This window comes from Bufo bufo, chromosome 9 (assembly GCF_905171765.1).
Source record: "Bufo bufo chromosome 9, aBufBuf1.1, whole genome shotgun sequence".
Classification (NCBI taxonomy): Eukaryota; Metazoa; Chordata; class Amphibia; order Anura; family Bufonidae; genus Bufo; species Bufo bufo.
Window position 1 is genome coordinate 200,451,303 of NC_053397.1, and position 18,782 is coordinate 200,470,084.

Genomic DNA, 18,782 nt, shown 5'->3' on the forward strand with positions numbered 1-18,782 from the left:
ATGCCAACATTTTGGATTGGTGGGGTCTGAGCACTGAGATCTCCACCATCTCTGTAATGAGGAGAGAGAAGCGATTGTGCAGCGAGCCACTGAAGAGCCGGAGGAGAATGTTGGAGTGGTAGTGATTTTGGCTATCACAATCTATCATAGTGGCTTCCCTCAGACTCTTGCGGTGAAATTTTGGCACCCTTTCTTCCCTTGTTGCACACCCTATTTCTGGGGCTCCTGCCTGATGGTAGCTGGGATGCCCATGATGTTAGGCGCTTGTATAGGTGTAAGCCAGGGTGTGTGGAGTGCAATGGCCAGGGTATGGTGCATCAGTCAGTAGCAGGTTAATTTACTGACTCATGCTCAGCCAAGCAAATTCTAAGTTCTCCAATTCTGTCCTTTGTCTTTCTCCTTCTCTCTTTATGAAGTTCGTGCACAGATTGGTGAGCCTCTGCAGCTTTCTGGGCCTAAGAAGAGGGAGCACATGAACTTTGTGTCATCTATCTCTGAACTCCAGTCTAGATTGACCTAAGTTAGGGGTGGGGCCAGCCCACTCCTAACCTCCTACAAGGGCTGAGCCAGGTTTATTAACCCTGGCTGTGCCATTTATACACAGTTATGCTGGGTACACATTACATTACAATACAATACAATTATAATACAATACATTAAATAGCAAACCATTTTCAGATACCCACTGCTCTGGGGTACTGCACTTGCACTTGCGCTCTCTCTCTTCTCGCAGCATGAGACTTTCTATTGAGTCAATCTCGGTTTAGGTTCTTCAGCGATGAGAGAGAGTGCACTAACGAGCACTTCTCTCCCCTTGTTCTAGAGATTGATGGGTGGTTTCAGCGCTCAGACCCTCACCGATCTTTATTCAAAGTTCAGTGCAATTTTAAGTTACCGTACTGCAACCCTACGCTCCTTGCCCTTCCCCTCAGATCAGCAGGCATGAACAAACTGTCCATACCCGGGATTCATCATAAACCTATTGGAGCCCGAGCCTTCTTGCATGCAGCCCCCACTCTCTGCAACAGCTACAAGGATCAATAAGAGAGATATCATCATTAGACTCTTTTACAAAAAAGACTTAAAACACACCTGGTCACCTGTTTAGCATTTGAGGGCGCATAACTCATTTGCTTCAATAACTTCTTCATAGAACATTATAACAAAGCAATTGTCTGCTCCTGGACTGCGCTTTGAGTCCCTTGTGAGAAAACCACATTAGAAATGTTTGTTGTCTTTGGTGTCTATGCACACGGTTCACAATCCACATTTAAATGGCAATAGCTTGGACATTTCCCATGCCATGGATCCCAGTGTAGCCAAAAGTGTGCCATCTATTATATCTATCCCATTCAAGAAGAATATGCACAGTCGGATGTCTCTCAGTTTGGGTGTAACTGGAGGACTGGTTGGTTAATGTTGCCAGGATGTTGAGTGTCGGAGATTGCAAACAAGACACTTTGTCTTGCAGTCTGCAATCTGAATCTCTGCCTGGGTGAAGGAAACCCTAGTTATACCATTGAGCTGATACTGGAGTAAGCCAATAACTTACAGGGTAGCCATATAAATATACTGTAGGTTTTAGACTCTAAAGGATGCTTCATTTTCTAAGGGTACAAACACACAGTCAGGTTTCCGCATTCAGTTTTGGAAGACAAAATCAGGAGTGGGTCATAAAAGGAGAGACAGTATAAAGGAAAGATACAACGTCTCCTCTTTTATTAATTAAAGGGAATCTGTCACCAGAATCATCACCATTAAACTAAAACTATTGGCTTGTAGCACTTATCACCTCCTTTCAAGATGTGCTTTTCTTTCCTTGCTGCTTGGTTTCTATCTTGAAAAAATCCACTTTATTCCTTATGCAAATGAGCCAGTAAGGTGCCCAGAGGGGTGTTATTTTTGTTCTAAGGTGCCCAGGAACACCCCATTGAGTGCCCAGGCCCGCCCTCCATCAGACCCCAAGCACGCTTCTCCTCGGCTCATACTCTACGCCCCCCAGCAGCGCCATTGTCCCCCCCCACTATATCACTAACAGCAGAGAACCCCGCCCACCCTTGCTTTCAGTGTCACTGACAAATTTCGCCGCGCTCTTCCAGCAGAGGATGAATCCGTCACTGGACTCGCCGCATGCTCAGTGAAACATTTGAGGTTGATTCCCTCAGTTGAACCGGAAGAGTGGAGGCTTAGGCAGTGTTCAGAACTGAGGGAATCAGCCTCAAATGTTTCACTGAGCATGCGGCGAGTCCAGTGACAGTTTCATCCTCTGCTGGAAGAGCGCGGGTTCTCTGCTGTTAGTGATATAGTGGGGAGGTGGGGACAACGTCGCTGCTTTAGGCGTAGAGTATGAGCCGAGGAGAGGCGTGCTTGAGCTCTGCTGGAGGGCAGGCCTGGGCACTCAATGGGGTGTTACTGGGCACCTTTGAACAAAAATAACGCCCCTCTGGGCACCTTACTGGCTCATTTGCATAAGGAATAAAGTGGATTTTTTCAAGATAGAAACCAAGCAGCAAGGAAAGAAAAGCACATCTTGAAAGGAGGCAATAAGTGCTACAAGCCAATAGTTTTAGTTTAATGGTGATGATTCTGGTGACAGATTCCCTTTAACTTCTGGTTTTGGCTTCCAAAACAGCATGCAGAAACCTGACCGTGTGGTCATATCGTAAGGCCTGTTTCATACTTGCGTGAAACATATCCAGCAGGCCAGCCTGTTGGATCCGTCCCTGCCAGGCGCAGCAGTACGCTGCCGGCATTCCGTCTTATATTCGCTATAATGGAGGCCGGCAGAGATCCAGCTGCAATCCGGCAAATATGCCGAAGAGCGACCGGAAAGATACCACTGCGCCCGGCAGGGATGGATCCGACAGGCTGTTCCTGGGCCTGCCGGATCTGTTTCACGCAAGTTTGAAACAAACCTAAGTCATGAGAGCAATACTTTCCATGTTCCATTTTGTGTTGTACTGTATGCAGCTTGGCTGAAATGTGTCAGGATTTGGAAACGCATGAAAATCCTTATTATCTGTTATCATATGACAAGTTATAGAGTTTTTGTTGCAATATGAGATCAGCTATAGCTTTGGAGGGCTGGTTATAAACTAACAGCAGAAGAAACAAATTAATTTTATTCTTGAGGCTTAATTCCAAAAAGTTGACTCAACGTTTGTATTTTATTAAAGCAAAAAGTTAAATTTTTCTCCAAGCATAGATAGGAAATGAAATGAGAAGCTATTTTTTATGCAAAGCCCAGAGAACCTTTGTTTTGTCATTTGTCCCTAGCCTGGAGAACGCTGGACACATCTGAAGAACGATGTACTTGTTGAATAGGGTCTTTCTCTCTCGAAAGAAAAAGAAAAAAGTGTAGCACCGACTGCTCTTCATAGTAGATTAGTGCTCCCGTGGCCAAATTTGCTTTTGACTAATGTCAGGACCCTATGGAGTCGGCTCATCTGTTGCGTAGCAACTGCCTCAGCAGCACCGAGAGTATCCATGCATAAAAGATTTCACATGATGGCAGGGCAAAGTGGGAAGATTTTTAAGAATTAGATAAAATCTCCACAGGAGTCTGAACTCAAGGTCCGAACTGGAAGGATTTTTGTAAACCTCAAGGCTGCGCCTGCTAAAAAAAGGAAAAAAAAAAAACTTCTACTTTTCACAGCATTGTGCCAGAACATAAGTACATTTATCCAAAAGCTAAGTTGTATCCAGAGGCTAATAGTAGCCTATAGGGACAGGGAAATATTTCATTAGCTTCACGTAACTGCTTTAAATTATTATAATTACTTAATGTGGCATAATCACACAAGGATCAAATACACGAATACAAATATTATACACAATACAAATATTATAAAATATTCCTTTGCTTAGATGAAAAAAAATTGACAGTGTAGTGGAACAATGCTTAGCACAGTAGTATGTATGTTTCAAAGACTGGAGACTGTAAGTGTATGTAGGTGATTTTTGGAGGTAACTAGCTTAAAGGGGCTTTCCAGTTTGAATCAACATCCTTAACCCTTTCAGCCACTGAGGTTTTTTCATTTTAGCGCTTTTGTTTTTCACTCCCTGTCTTTCCAGGGTCATAACTTTTTTTTTTCCTGTTCACATAGCCGAGACAAGTTGTACTGTCTAATTCCACCATTCAATATTGCATACAATGTAGTGGTGAGGTGCAAAAAAATTCCAAATGGGGTGAAATTGGAAAAAAATGAAATTCCTCAACAGTTTTATGGGTTTCGTGTTTTACAGCGTTCCTTATAGGGTAAAATGACCAATTCCTTTCATTCTTCAGGTCAATATTATTATGGTAATAACACATATGTATAGTTTTTCTTGCGTTTTGTACTTTTTTCTTGCCTTGAAATGTTTTTTCTTTTTATTGCCTTAAGGGCTCATGCACAGGAATGTATTTTCCGTTTTTTGTGGGTCGTATGTGAAACAAAAAAAAACGCAAGTTACTTTGTATGCTACTGAGGAAGGGGTACTTCTAAACCCCGAAACGCGTCTAGCCTAGCTAGGACCCCAACATTTGGACCACTTGGGAAGCTGGAGATTTGACTGGAAAGTCGCAAAGAAAGAACCATCTGTCACACGAAAGGTATACTTGGAAAAGAATGTGTAAGGCCTGATTCCATAGTGAAGGCCTTACTACATGTGCCAAACAATTGCCGGTGTGCGAGTTTACTACGAGATATGGTCTGCAAATTCAGAGGTCCATAACTGCATCCTTGTCGACTTATCAAAGGAGACGGTAAGACCGTACGATTTTATCCAGCAATTATTATCCAGCGATTTAAAAACTGCATTATTATTCCAGTGGGACGCTGCTGGTGGATGCTATTAGCGGGACGCCGCTTGAGTTTGTTGTTTGACTGCTCATTGGGACTTTGCTTATTTTTGGATATCCCTGTTATATATCGAAAGGGACGTACATAAAGGACATTGGATTATCGCAAAATTTTTTAAATATTAGACTTTCCCATAAGAATATTTGCAGAATTTTGCAATTGCAGGGGCTCCATAGGAACTAATGTGCGGCAGCCTCTTGTCATTCAGGAGAAGAGAGGCTGCCATACACTGCATCCGACTTCCAGCCAGAGCACACCTGGAAGCACGCGCTTGCGGGTTTTCGCTTGCACAGATGTCATAGTCATGTTTGACCACAGCATTTGAAGGGTTAAAAGTCAAAGATCAGAATTACCGCCAGTCAAGAACATTAGTCCCAGGTGCCTGCTGTTTGAAACATCATTAAAGTCAACTTTGTACAGCGCTGGTCGGGAAGGGGTTAAAAATAATCATTTATGAAAGCAGTTGAAATTTTGTAATATATTTAATTATAATAAGCAGAACTATCAGCTCTACCGATACCGTGAACTTTGTATTGTGCTAGAAACTGCAGGGCTAGTTCCCAGGTAGAGATACATCCAAAATTCCGGTGAATCGACACTTTGCTAAAATTCCAAGTTTATTATGTCTTAGGATCCATATAACAAAATTAAAATACAATCTCCTACAAATTTCATGTGCGCGCACACTACACACTTGGAAGCCTTTAAGAGGCTTTCTGTTTTGATCCGTCATAATAGAAGCCTATGGGAAAGCCTAACGGATCCCTCTGGTTTCTGTTATATTGGATGGAAAACAAAGTCCTGTCGACTTTTTCCAAGAAAATGGATCTCAGAGGGAAATGGCTCAAACGGATGACAACTGATGTAACAGGGTCTGTTTTGTTTTTCTCTTCTTCTGATGGATCAGAAAAACGGAAAGCTAAAAAGTGATGTGAACTCTCACAACTGTGTAAAGGAAGGGAGGTGACAGCACTGTCACTGCCACAAATAGGTGCTCGCTTGTCGTTTTATGCCATCCTGGTCCATTTTTAAGGCTTAGGGTGGGTTCACATCACGTTTTATGCCTCCGTTTGACGTATATATTAGAAAAAAAAGGATACAAAAAACGCAGTATCCTGCACAGTACTTTTTTATCCTACAGTATACTTTTTTTTACAATGGAACTTTATGGTAAATGGATGCCACTCTATGGCATCAGTCTAAAGCAGGGGTGGCCAACCCGCAGCTCGCGAGCCGCATGCGGCTCCTTGCATCTTTATATGCGGCTCGCACGGGAGTGGTCCGGCCAGCTCTTACTCTCCTCTGTCTACATATGCGGCTCGCAGGGGAGCGGGCCAGCTATTCCTCTACTTGTCTCAGCAGCGCTCTCCAGTGGCGTGCTAGGGGGTGGGGGGCGGTCCGCCCTGGGTGCCGCTCTCAGGAGGTGCCCGAACACAGAAGCAATGAGCGCTTCCATCAATACAGATGGAAGCGCCCATTGCTGGAGCACAGGGAGCTGTAGTCCTGTCACTCACCGCTCAGCTCCCCGCGCTCCTTCCCTCCTTCAGGCAGGCGGCGCTGTGAATGGTGGAGCAGGAAGACTTTTGCACAATCCAAGTTACCCCCTCCCCTGGTGAATATGCTTTCAAAATATTAAAATGGAGTGTAATGACTTTTTGGTGTATAGCCCACCACAAGGAACCGAGAGTTGCAGGATTAATATCTCTGCATAAATGTTTGGATAGATTTGTATGCAGCTGTGCACTACTGCATAAATCTGAATAAACCTCCTGCACAGGTACAAGCTGCCAGCAAATGAAATGTATGTACAAGAGCTGTCACTTAAATCACACTAATAAAGGAGTCAGAGCCCCCCTGGGCTGAGCAGACGGGGCCTGTGGGTGCTGATAAATCCGGGCAGACATTGATTCTGTAGCCTCAGTGTATACTCGCTCCATTCCCGGACTCGTCACCTCCAGCAGAGACAAGTCAGACGACCGAGGGTGTGCTCATCACTTGTCATTAGACATTGTCTGACATTTCCATTCCAGGATCACATGCGCATCTTTGGGATAAGGACAAGTCAGGCTGTGAGATGGGGAAACAGCTCTCCTTGTCTGAACACTGTGTAGATTAAATTAAATGATCTGGACTGACATTCTGCTGTTTGGCGACAAGATGACGCTGTTTCCTGAACACAGCTACAGACTGCTTATATTTCCATATTCATGAGAGGTAGAGTTACACAGCCTTGAGAGAAAGAGAAAGGAAGCAGCCATCTTAGACGGAGTTGAGACTGAGGAACTGTATCAGCAGAGGATCTGATGGCATCCAGGTGTGGGGGCTTACCTCAGTGACAAGAGCGGCAGCTAAGTGAAGCTGATTGTGTCCAAGATCCTGATCCTGTCCAGAGGAACGAGGATTGCTTTTAGGAACGCTGATGAGAGCTGAGGAGCAAAGCGACATACACTGCAGGACCGTGTGCTTGTTGGAGAGGCATTTGTTCTGTTCAGAGTCACCAGCGGAGGCAGAGCAGACCCGGGTCGGTAAGATCGTGCACGCACCTCATTACAGTGTTGGTGCCTAGAGACTGAGACCAGGCCTGCAGTTAGTTAGATAGGGTCTCTTTTTGTGTCAGGCCACAAGTGCTGCAATTGTTCATTGCAAGGACTCCATAATTTAAAGGGATACTTCACACCGGAGAGCTGATAAACTTCCCCACAAACTCAAGCCAGGCTGGTGTTTTGCTTAGGAGGAATACTCAGGCACGTGTTACAGGACCAGTTATGGGAGGGGGGATCCTTTACAGCTTTGTAAGATTGTAAGCTGTTGTGCTGCACCGCAGCCTAGCCCGTACCACACACCCATACAGTTATTCTTGTTTTTTTTAGGGTAATAACAGGTAAGGTGTTGCAGTTTAGTTACCACGCCTGCATCCATCGGACGGCGCCGCACAGCACAAGGGTCTCAGCCTTCGGGCTGGGTGTTTGTAAATTTATTGTATGCTCCCAGCATTTGTGGTTGTGTTCATTACCACGTTTAAATAAAATTCTGTTTTGGCGAAAGCTGGTGGTGGAGTTGCTTTCCTCGTTCGCGACTTCGCTGTATCCTGGGGAGCCCACCCCGGTACATGGCTTACAAGGCCTTTCATTTTGATGCTAGAAGGTCGCTCCTTCAATGTTTTTGCTTTTTATTTTTTAAAGACATCATCAGAAGACTTTATTTGATGTTGAACGCCATGTTTTCCAGGAAGTAAGAAAAACCCAACCACATTGAGGCCATTTCTGAGTCACAAAAAGTGTAGGCTTCAACTCATTCTCATGCACTATTACTCCTCTGTCATTGAAGTCCTATGTTACATTCAAAGTCTTTTATGACACAAGCTCAAATATTAAAAATTCTCTATGCTTTTTTGCATCCTTTTATCATTTCTGATAAGAAAACTGAGGCAGGAACCTAAAAGAGACATGTTATGGATGGGGTAACTGAATCTGTCCCCTATGGTACTACGCTTCTTCTTCATAACCTTGTTGGGCACTCTGCAGTTTTGGGAGAGTGACAAGCACCCACCTACGAGTAATGTTATGGTGGACAGATGCATTGTGTATTTGCATTGCACTTTCTTTCCTTTCTTTGGTAGCCTCATGGGAAAAAAGGATTAATATAAACTGGTTGTGTGTTTGACCTTTGTTGTATTGCATTGTGCTTGTAAGATGCTTAGTAGTGCAGATGTATGGATGGCGGTTTTCCATATGTAATTTAGCTATAATCGGCGGCCCCTGTGAGGGGGACTCCTTGGGGCTAGAATCTGTAGCAGTTACTTCGCTAGGAGGTGCAGCTGGGCTGTTATAAGGGGTTGTCTCCCAACAAATAGTGTGTGACATTTGCTGTAGCTATACTGACAGGAGATATCTGGGTTGCGTCCTGTATGTAGGGTTTCACCACAGTCCTGAAGTGTGATTTGACTGAGGGAGTGACAAGTAGGTGCAAGTGAAGGGGGTCCGGGAAAGTGTCACCCAGGAGAAAAGTGCACAAAATGTAAACCTTCCCATACTTAATATTAAGGCACTGGACTGTTTAAAAACCGCTATGAATAGGATGCACCTCTGAAGTTGCAAACATATATTATCTGGCTTTGGGGTCCAATCAGGCCTTGAAATTGTTTCGTCCCTTCCCCCTGTGCTGAATCCATAGCTACACCTCTAATAATGTGGCTAGACAATAATGCAATCACTGATTGTAACTTTACCTTTCCCTCTGGTATAATATTCAACCCCCCACACAGATGATTTTTTGAGGCAGGAGAACATGGTAGGTGGAGAATCTGTTGTATATTTTGCGTTGGAACCTGGATTTACAAGTTACACTTCTGTTTTTAAGACGAGAACCGCACTTTTACTTGAAATATCGTCTCTTTGTTGCCTGCGTATATCTGGAAGGGCTTAAGTGCCATATTTAAATGTGAAAATGAGAAGAAACTGCTGACTCTTCTGTGCCGTCCATTTCATCTGCACATCCTTCTTTGCTGGCACATTCCACAGGGATGAGTTTAGTAGAACTTTCCTGTCATTTAACATCAATTACTGATTCATTTATATTTTAGACTTCACTACCCAGAACTGTCCGGTCAATTGATCTCAGTCTCACTGTACACTTTGGGAGGAATTTGCAAAAGTGGATTGAAAAGCATTCATGTTCTCACTTTTATCCAGCAAAGAAGAACTGTGATGAAACAACATCAAAAGATTTTGTCTTTGTAAAGGTTAATCTTGGTTTCTGATGGCCCAGTATCAATTCATTATCCATTTGATAGACTTTAATTTTAAAGGAACGCTAAATACTAAGTAAACAGTTTATGAAAGTAAAGGCTTGGGGTGCAGAGCACGAAGCACGTACAAGAGGTGTTCAATAAGTTATCTACCTGAATATAAAAATCAAAATTTTCTAACAAAATTGAACTTACTACTTTTCAATATAATCTCCCTTGACTTCAATATACTTATCCCACTTCGCCTCCAGAGATCGGATGCCCTCAGAATAGAAGGAGACTTCTTGCTGCTACAGGAACTCTGTTACTGCCTCTTTGACTACATTATCATAAGGAAATTGTTGCCCACACCGAAATTTCCTCCGGTTCCGAAACAGAAAGTAATCTCTGGGAGCCAGGTCTGGACTGTAGGGTGGATGGTTAAGCTCCATGAAGCCACATTCCTTGATAGCAGCTTGTGATTTGTAAGACTTGTGAGCTGGCGCATTGTCGTGAAACAGCAACATACCTACCGACAACTTACCACAGTATTTCTCTTTGATTGCCTCACGTAATGCCTTCATTGTTGAAGCATAGGTGTCTCCAGTAATTGTTGTCTTGTGTGGCATGAATTCTAGCAATAAAATGCCTTCTGCATTCCCCCAAAAAACAGTTGCCATGATCTTTCCAGCTGACTGCTGCACACAAAATGTATTTGTAGTTGGTGACCCCTTGTGCTTCCCATTGCATGGACTCTTGTTGGGTCTCATGGTGGTGGACCCATATATGTTTCATCACCCATAATATTTTAAGAATAGAAGTTTGGATTTTCTCCAAGCATGTCTAAATTCTATTGGCTAAATTGCTGCCTTCCAAAATCATGGCCTCTACTTTACGGCACATTTCCTCTGAAGATGCATAGATGAACAGAGGTCATCTTCAATTGATTCCCTGCCCCATTTAAACTGCTTAGCCAAAAACGTTATTTGGTAGTAGAAAGGTGCATCATCAACATATACAGCAATCATCCTTTCATGGATTTCATTATGCTTTTCATCCCTTTTAAAAAATTTAATCATGGAATGAAGCTCCAAATCCTGCACTTTCTATGCAGACCCGCAATCTACTGCACTTGCCATCCTGTCATTTCCAGTGCTTTTATCAGACTGAACTGCTACAATGTGTATTGCATGTCCTGACATGTCTCAACCTGCACAGACAAGTTCAGCTCTCTAACATTGACAAAACATGCTGGGGTAGATAACTTATTGAACACCCCTTATATGATGCTCATATGATGCATATACTGTAAGTGCACAGAAGCTCTACAATTTAAGAGTCAGGGGCATATCTATAGGGGTGCAGAGATTTTGTGATGTGACTATTGGATGCATTGGGGGGAATGCATCACAATTGGATTTTTGTGCTTCATCAAAAGTCTGATAAAGGTCTGATAAACTTGGCACATCTTTAAACCTTACATTTTTGTCTAGAAATACTACTCCACTTCGCACTGAATTTATTTTGCGACTTTTTTTTAAAGCTGCAGTGATAAATCAAATAACCATACTTAACCATGTCCACTTTTAAACCACTATGGTGGAGGGTATGTCCTTTATCATAGCTGTGACCAGTTTTTTGGCCTATAAATTTTGTTGCAAGTGTTGGTTTGCAACAAAATTTGCTACTTTTTAGCTTTTACGGCACGCTCTCCACTTTTCAAAAACTGGGGATCGGGAAGAGATGGGCCATAAGCAGTATTAAACTAGAGCACATTACATCAGAATTCTACTTTAGCTCCTGGTTGGAGTAAATTTCAGTTCTGGGGCCCAGGCAGCAGAAGATGCAGCTAGTTTATTAAGTGGAGAGTGCCTCTTAATAAAGTTTTTACTCAACACGGTCTTTACTTAATAAGCCCCCGTGTATTGATGGTGGTAGAAAAGTGCCAAGAAGTCTCAAATGTTTGGAATAAAAATTTGCAACTTTTGAAGGTCAGAAAACTAGAGTACAAAGTTGATATATTTCCCCCATTGTTTTAATAGGTAAGACTGTTAAAACTATACGGGAAATGTACTGACTAGCGTCAGATGGCTGTCTTAATAAAATGTGATGGAGAAAGATTTGCCAAATTTATGAAAAAGCACAGGGCAGGCTTCTTAGTAAATTTGGAACATCTTCTGGCAGTCCTTGCACTGGAAAATCAAATCTATGCCAGCTATGTGTTGTTATAGGTTTGCATTATAATTTATGCCAGAAGGCCACACCCATCTAGTTGAGTCCCACCCAATTTCTGGGAGCGATATAAAAATGAAAGACAAATGCAAATGTTTGCATGCAAAATGCCATTTGCTAAAAAATTTGCCACTTTTGTAGGCCAGAAAACTGACATACTGGCATTGATAAATTCTCCCCAAGGTGCTTTGCCTGTAGAGACCAAGTGGCCAAAACCATGGAACAAAACTGCTCCAAATTGTGGTATATTTGTAACAAACCAGCGGGTGTGTACCCACTGTGCCACTGACTTGCAATGCTCTGGAGGGGCGTAACTAAGCAACACCAGGTCTTCAATAGCGCCTCTGGTGGTGAGGATAGACTTGAGCCACGGTAGTTGCCAGCAGCGACTCCAGAGCGTAAACCGAGTCAGTGGCAGCTGGTCCAGACAGACCAGGAGATACCAACAATGCTACCAGCAGAGTCAGACAGCGATACAGATTCAGATCCACAGACAGGCAAGGCATAGCAAAGGCAGAAGCAGTTACCTGCGCCGCAAGCGAAAGAAGCTAAGCGGCCCCAGGCAGAGCTGCACACGGATGGCGATTCCCCCTCCGAGGAAGCCAGGGACCCTCTTCCGAAGGCAGACATAACAAGCAGATACAGACATGGACAGAAACTGACATGAACAGAGCAGAGACAGAAGCCAGAGACAAAACAGGACAGACATGGGACAGGATAAATCGGAAGCAGTTGAGCACTGCTAGGCGAATAGGGTACAGACCAGGGGCATAACATAATATAATACAGGGCAGGTACAGACAGAAAAGGACATGGCATAAACAAGACACAAGATGCAGAATACAACAATGAGACCTAGGCGGAACCATACAAACGGGCAGATGGTAAGACCCCTTGGGTCAGCAGCAAGGAGCAACACCTAGAATGGAACAGGACAAATTGACAGACAAAACAGAACTGACCTACAGACAAAAGCACAAACACTGACCCTAAGCAACCAGCTCACAGGAAGATAAGGTTGCCTAATGAGGGCACCTGGGAGGACACACCCCAGGAAACAACACAGGGAGATTAACCCTTCCAGGGCAGGGGAAAAACAGAACCCTGCAGTACAGAGAGTTGCCCATGGCAACCAGGAACACAGAACCAGAATACAGGAACAGAAATGCAGATACATTCAAAGGGGTACACACGTACATGGGCAAAGTACACACTAGACACCGCAGCCAGCACGCAGCCCCTAGCAACCAGCCTACACAGAAATCTGCAGCCAGTACGCAAGGGGACGCGCAGCCAGCCTACACAGCAACACACGTCACAGTGAACCACACCGTGACAATATTCATAATCGTTCTATGGTTTTTGTGAGTCACCCCACATATTGTAGGTACCTGTGGTTGCATCACATTTATTAATCAGTGGAGATTCATTTCCTAAGATAGGGGAAGGCAGTGGGCTTTCATTTTGGTTGGTTTGTAACCACGGAAATTCAATTCGGAGATATCTCCAAGAACATAAATCCTGGCGTCCTGATCCTGACACTGTTTCCTTACTCAATAACAGGACAATTTATTTCTGCAAGAGAGATGTTGTACTTATTCTGCAAGTCCCTTCCTGCCTGCCGGGTGTTGAGCCTCAGAGGCCTTTTCATTATGTCTGGGCCACACTACGCTTTATCCTTTCTTGTTTTAATTTCCTTTGGTGTCGCCTGTTGTATCTTTTATCATAAATTCCAGATATTTTCTGTGTGGCGTAGACCACACAGAGAAAATTGGTTGAGATACAAGCTTGTTTTTTTACATGGAGCTCTGATATATTTTGTTTTGATGGTTGATTGCAAAAGCGAGATAAGGACGGAGTCTACATTTATTCAACAAAATATGTTTGTTTTTTTCTAATCATATGTCATACCATAATAATTCTAATATAATCATCGTACATAATGAATCAGTCAAATAAACAAAAACAAAAATTAAAAGGGTTGTCCACCTGACAGCAAGTATTCAATTTCCCTGCAGCACCACCACAGGGCAAGTAAGGCATTACATGGTGCCTATTAAAATCGTCCAGTCTATGTATGGCATTGCTGGTTCCTCCAGGGCAAGAGGGTGCTAGGACATTCAACGGTATCCCATTTTCATCTCTATTTTTGCCTGTTCTCCGCACTTTTACCTTTTAATAGATAGTTGTGTTCCCCATTAAATAACTATTTTGGAGCATCTTGAAACTTTGACTTCTATTGTTTCACTGCTAATGTACCTGGTAATGCAGAGGTGGAGTAAGGCCTTCCTAAAAGATACAGTTTTCTGACCTAGCCCTGAATGTATATGCCTTGGCAAAGGGTGTAGTGGCTTGCCCACTTTATGGAAATGTGCAAATAAAGTTGTCAACTTGGTGGTACCCTTCCACTCAGGGGCGTAGCTAAAGGCTCATGGGCCCTGGTGCAAGAGTTCAGCTTGGGCCACCTTTCCCTCTGTGCTTTGTGGCCAGGGCCAGGGAAGCACATAGCCTTTGTGCTGCCTGAAGTAAAAATTGAAACAGCCCCCTCCCCATGCCAAATTCTTGACCTAATCACTTCCCTCCAGGCAGAGGTGTAACTTGACCAGCATGCACTTTCTATAATACTGGTGTTTTCTTATGCAGCACAAGGGTCTAAGGGCCCCTTCCTTCAGGCTCCTGGGCCCGGTAGCGACTGCTACCCCTGCACCCCCTATAGCTACGCCCCTGCTTCCACCTATTAATGGTAAGAGAGATACCACCGCACACTCAGGGTTATCATGCAAATAAAATTATTTTATTGTGACATATCCTCCAATGAGTACATAGGTAATAACGGAAGAATGCCTATATTGTGACTCCGAGTCTGACGTTTCGGTCGCTTCGGACAATGGTCACATAAGTCACTAATGAAAAAAAAGGAACATGAATTCATTAGTCGGAGGTAAAGGGTTATGTTCTATAAAGAGATAGTCATATGGCTGAGGCCAATGTATAAAAAAGAAAAATATTGGAAGATATAGGTCAAAGCCTATATAAATGCGTCAATTAGTGGCTGTCCTTTCAACAGCCACAATACTGCGTGTCTGCTTTCCTAGGCTTTGTTCAATTTGGGATGATGTCACAGTAGGTATTGTTTTATTGTGATGGTGTCGCAATAGGGTTTATCTTTTTTCCTAGACAGAGTTCTATTGTGACGGTGTTAAAATAGTAATTGTCTTTGTTCTATTGGGAGAATGCAACTGTGCTGTAGTATTTATATTAATTCGTATGTTGTGATGTATTGTGTTAATAGGGTTGTCTCTTTCCCTAGGCAAGTTTCTATTGTGATGGATGATGTCACAGCAGCTTTTGTCTTTATTCTAGTTTGTGTTCTGTTTTGATGATGTCACAATCATCTCAGGTTGTATTCTACTGTGATGATTTTACAGGAGTCTGCAACTTGTCTTTATTGGCTATGTTGTTTCCTGTTGATGTCTCAACAATATTGGTTGTGTTTATTTCTTGGGATTGATTTATTGTGATGATGTCATAGAAGTATTTGTCTTTATTCCTAGGCTCTGTTCCATTGTGATGATTTTGCAACAGTCTGTTGTGCTCCTTGTCAATCATATAACACCAGTGTTCGTATTTAATTGTTTGGATTGTTGTGATAACGTCACAATAGTGTATGTCTTTATTTCTAGCCTGCATGTTGTTTTGATGGTGTTACCATAGTCTATGTCCATGTCCAATCATCTGTGTAGTCCTTTATTGGCTGTGTTCTTTTCTGATGATGTCGCAATACAGTTGGTCTTTATTCTTTGACTGTATTATTAGTAGGGATGAGCGAATTTCATATTTTGAAATTCGAGTTAAGGTTCAGGTTGTGACCATAACGCAATTATGGACCATAACGCAATTCCATGACGGAATGCCTTTAGAGGCATTCCATTATTCATTCCGTCATAATAGAAGTCTATGGACTGCATAATGGATCTGTCCAGGTTTCCGTTATGCAGGAGAGGACTACCCTGCATAACGGAAACCTGACGGATCCGTTATGAGGCCATAGACTTTTATTAGGATGGAATGAATAACGGAATGCCTCTAAAGGCATTCTGTTATGCATTCCGTCATGGAATTTCGTTATGGTCCATGGTAACGGAATTCATAACACAATTCAGATTATACCACAACCTGAACCTTAACTCGAATTTCAAAATATGAAATTTGCTCATCCCTAATTATTAGGATACCACACTACTGTTTGTCTTTATTTCTAGGCTGTGTTCTATTGTGATGATGTCATTTGTTTATTCCTGGGATTTGTTCCATTGTGATATATTTATAGGTTGCAGTCTATTTTGGTGATGTCACAACAGACTTATTGTTTTATTGGATACAGGCCTTTATTATAAGGAGGTCAAAATGGGCAATAGCCTATGGGCTTCCACCTCCTAGTTCCCTTTCCAGAGCTTTATAGGCACTCACAATAGCAAATTATAATCATTTTAAAATTCTAGATGTTTTGATATATGATGGAAGAAGACATCTTGGAAGGTTGGGCTACCCTCATATTCATTATATTGGTGGATTATTTTGACATTACTGTGTTAATGGGAATCTTTGTTTCCCCAGGGGCTTCCTCCAACCTTGACACAATCCTGAAAGTCAATTGCCTCTGTAGCAGTGTCAACCACACTGCCTACAACAGTATTACCCATAATGTCTCTGAATAAGCACTCTCATTATAGGGGTTGTCCGGGGGGAACAACATTTTTGTAAAAAAGGCCAAGATGAGTTGCAAATAATCATTGATCACCAGACTGATTACCCTGGGGCTGCTGTTCCAATATTGCTCTGGTCCCTGCTGTTCTGTACTCCCTGTCCCAGTCACAGGAAATGGTTGGAAATGGCCACTAAGCCAATCACTGGTTGATGCAGGTCAGTAGTTGGCTGTGGTGGATTTTCCAACAATTTCCAGTGTATTAAGTTGGGACTAGGAAGCAGAGATCCACTGGGACTGGAGAAGCATTGGTATGGCAGTGGTAGAGGATCAGTGACATGAGTCATGGTTCATTCTCAATTACAACCCATCCTGTTCCTTTTTGAAATAATTTTGGATCCCATGGACTGTGGCAGTGTGGCATTTCCCAGAAATCCTAGCCATAGTACTCCATGAAAGCCACGGCCAGGGGTGTATTGGCAATAGACCTTACAGGGATATTTACCGGTGGGCCGATGCCCAGGGGGCCGCCTGGGCCCTCCTCATGGCCGGCCAGTGGAAGTTTTTGGGGATGTATTATGTGCTGCTGGTGGCAGGATTTTGTGATGGACTGTGGTATTTGGCTCTGTTGTGTGGTATAATGTGCCACAATATGGTATTGCTGGCCCTGCCTTCCATCAATTTGGACCTGACTACAAAACGGGGCCTCTTTTAGTATTTTTTCCAGGGCCACTTTAAGTTCCCAGTCCGCCCCTGGTCATGGCACAGGATACTTATCTGTGTATAGTTTACTCATCTATTCTGAAATGTCTCTTCCTGGACCTGCAAAGATCTCCAAGATCAGTTCAGGCAAGAACAGAGGCTGTGCAAGCTAATGGTTCTATGCCCTCTACTTCAAAAAGATTAGACTGTCAGCAGGCATGTATTTGTTGACAGTAGTGCCATTTAATCAAGTAATGGGAAGTAGTGGGAATTCATTGTGAGGCGCTCCCTCGGGCATGGACGGGAGTTGCACCCTAAAAAAATCTCCTATTTTTTGCCAACCCATTGACCCCACCCTGCATGGAAACATACTTCAGTACTGAAGTACTACATGGATTACATAACTCATTCATTTTGGATGATTACGGTAGATCATAAGCACTACATTATACTGCCTGACTTGGACTTAATCACCGCTTGCACTTTTCCTTACAGATCCCATCGCTTTTTCTGTACTATATCTAACATTCACCATCTACATCCCTGATATTTACTTCATGAGCCCAGCTCCTATCTCTGTATATTCATTTTATGAGTGTCCTGTGAAGCAATGAATATACAATCAGCTCCATATTACAATGAAATGGAAATAATTCTAATTTTAGCTCGCCAGTACAGCATTTTATTCAGTAAGGGAGAAGATGATTTTTTTTTTCTCATATTTTTTCTTGTGATCTTTCATTATAAGAACAAAACTACATAACTGAGAATAAAATATTAATGTCGGAAAATCATACAAAACATATCACCAAAGGAAAAAGAAAAAAGGTGATAAGGAAATGTCTCTCTTGGTGATCACAAAAGGAAAACGTTCCAGATTAAATATAATGGTGATACAAATAAATCCGGAAAAAATATCCTATGGGGAAAACTGGGCAATCAATATTTATATACATTTACATTGTAATATGCAGAAGATCAATTGTAGGAAAGCTGTAATCCCCGTACGGCAAAAAGGCCACATTATGTTGTCATTTCTGATGTTGGTTTATTAAACAGAATATGGAGCATGCAGACACCGTTGATAGTGCTAGGAACTAGGTACGAAATGCAGAAAGGAGCAAGGACAAGCTACATGACGTTTTTCTGTGGAGGAATTTTGGCTTTCCAAATGGAGTATTAATTGATACCTGTTAAGGAGGAGTTCGCATCAGCGTTCACAATTCCGTTATTGCTTTCCGTTATTACATGGTTATGAAGGAAAATAACGGAATTGTAAGACGGAAATCAAAACGGAAACCTTTAGAGGCCTTCCTTTTTTATCCGTTATAATAGAGGTCTATGGGCAAACATAACGGATCCGTCTGGTTTCCGTTATCCAGGACGGAAAAGAAAGTCCTGTCCACAGGACTTTCGTGTTTTGGGCAGTAACCATGGGCAAGTTTTTAAATGCACATATATATGACAAAGGGCTAGTGTACAGCCCGAAATGCGTCAGTGGTGTATACATGTCTGTACTTTCGAATTTACTAGAGCCAATAAAGAACAAGCTGGAATCTCTGCTCTTTTTGCA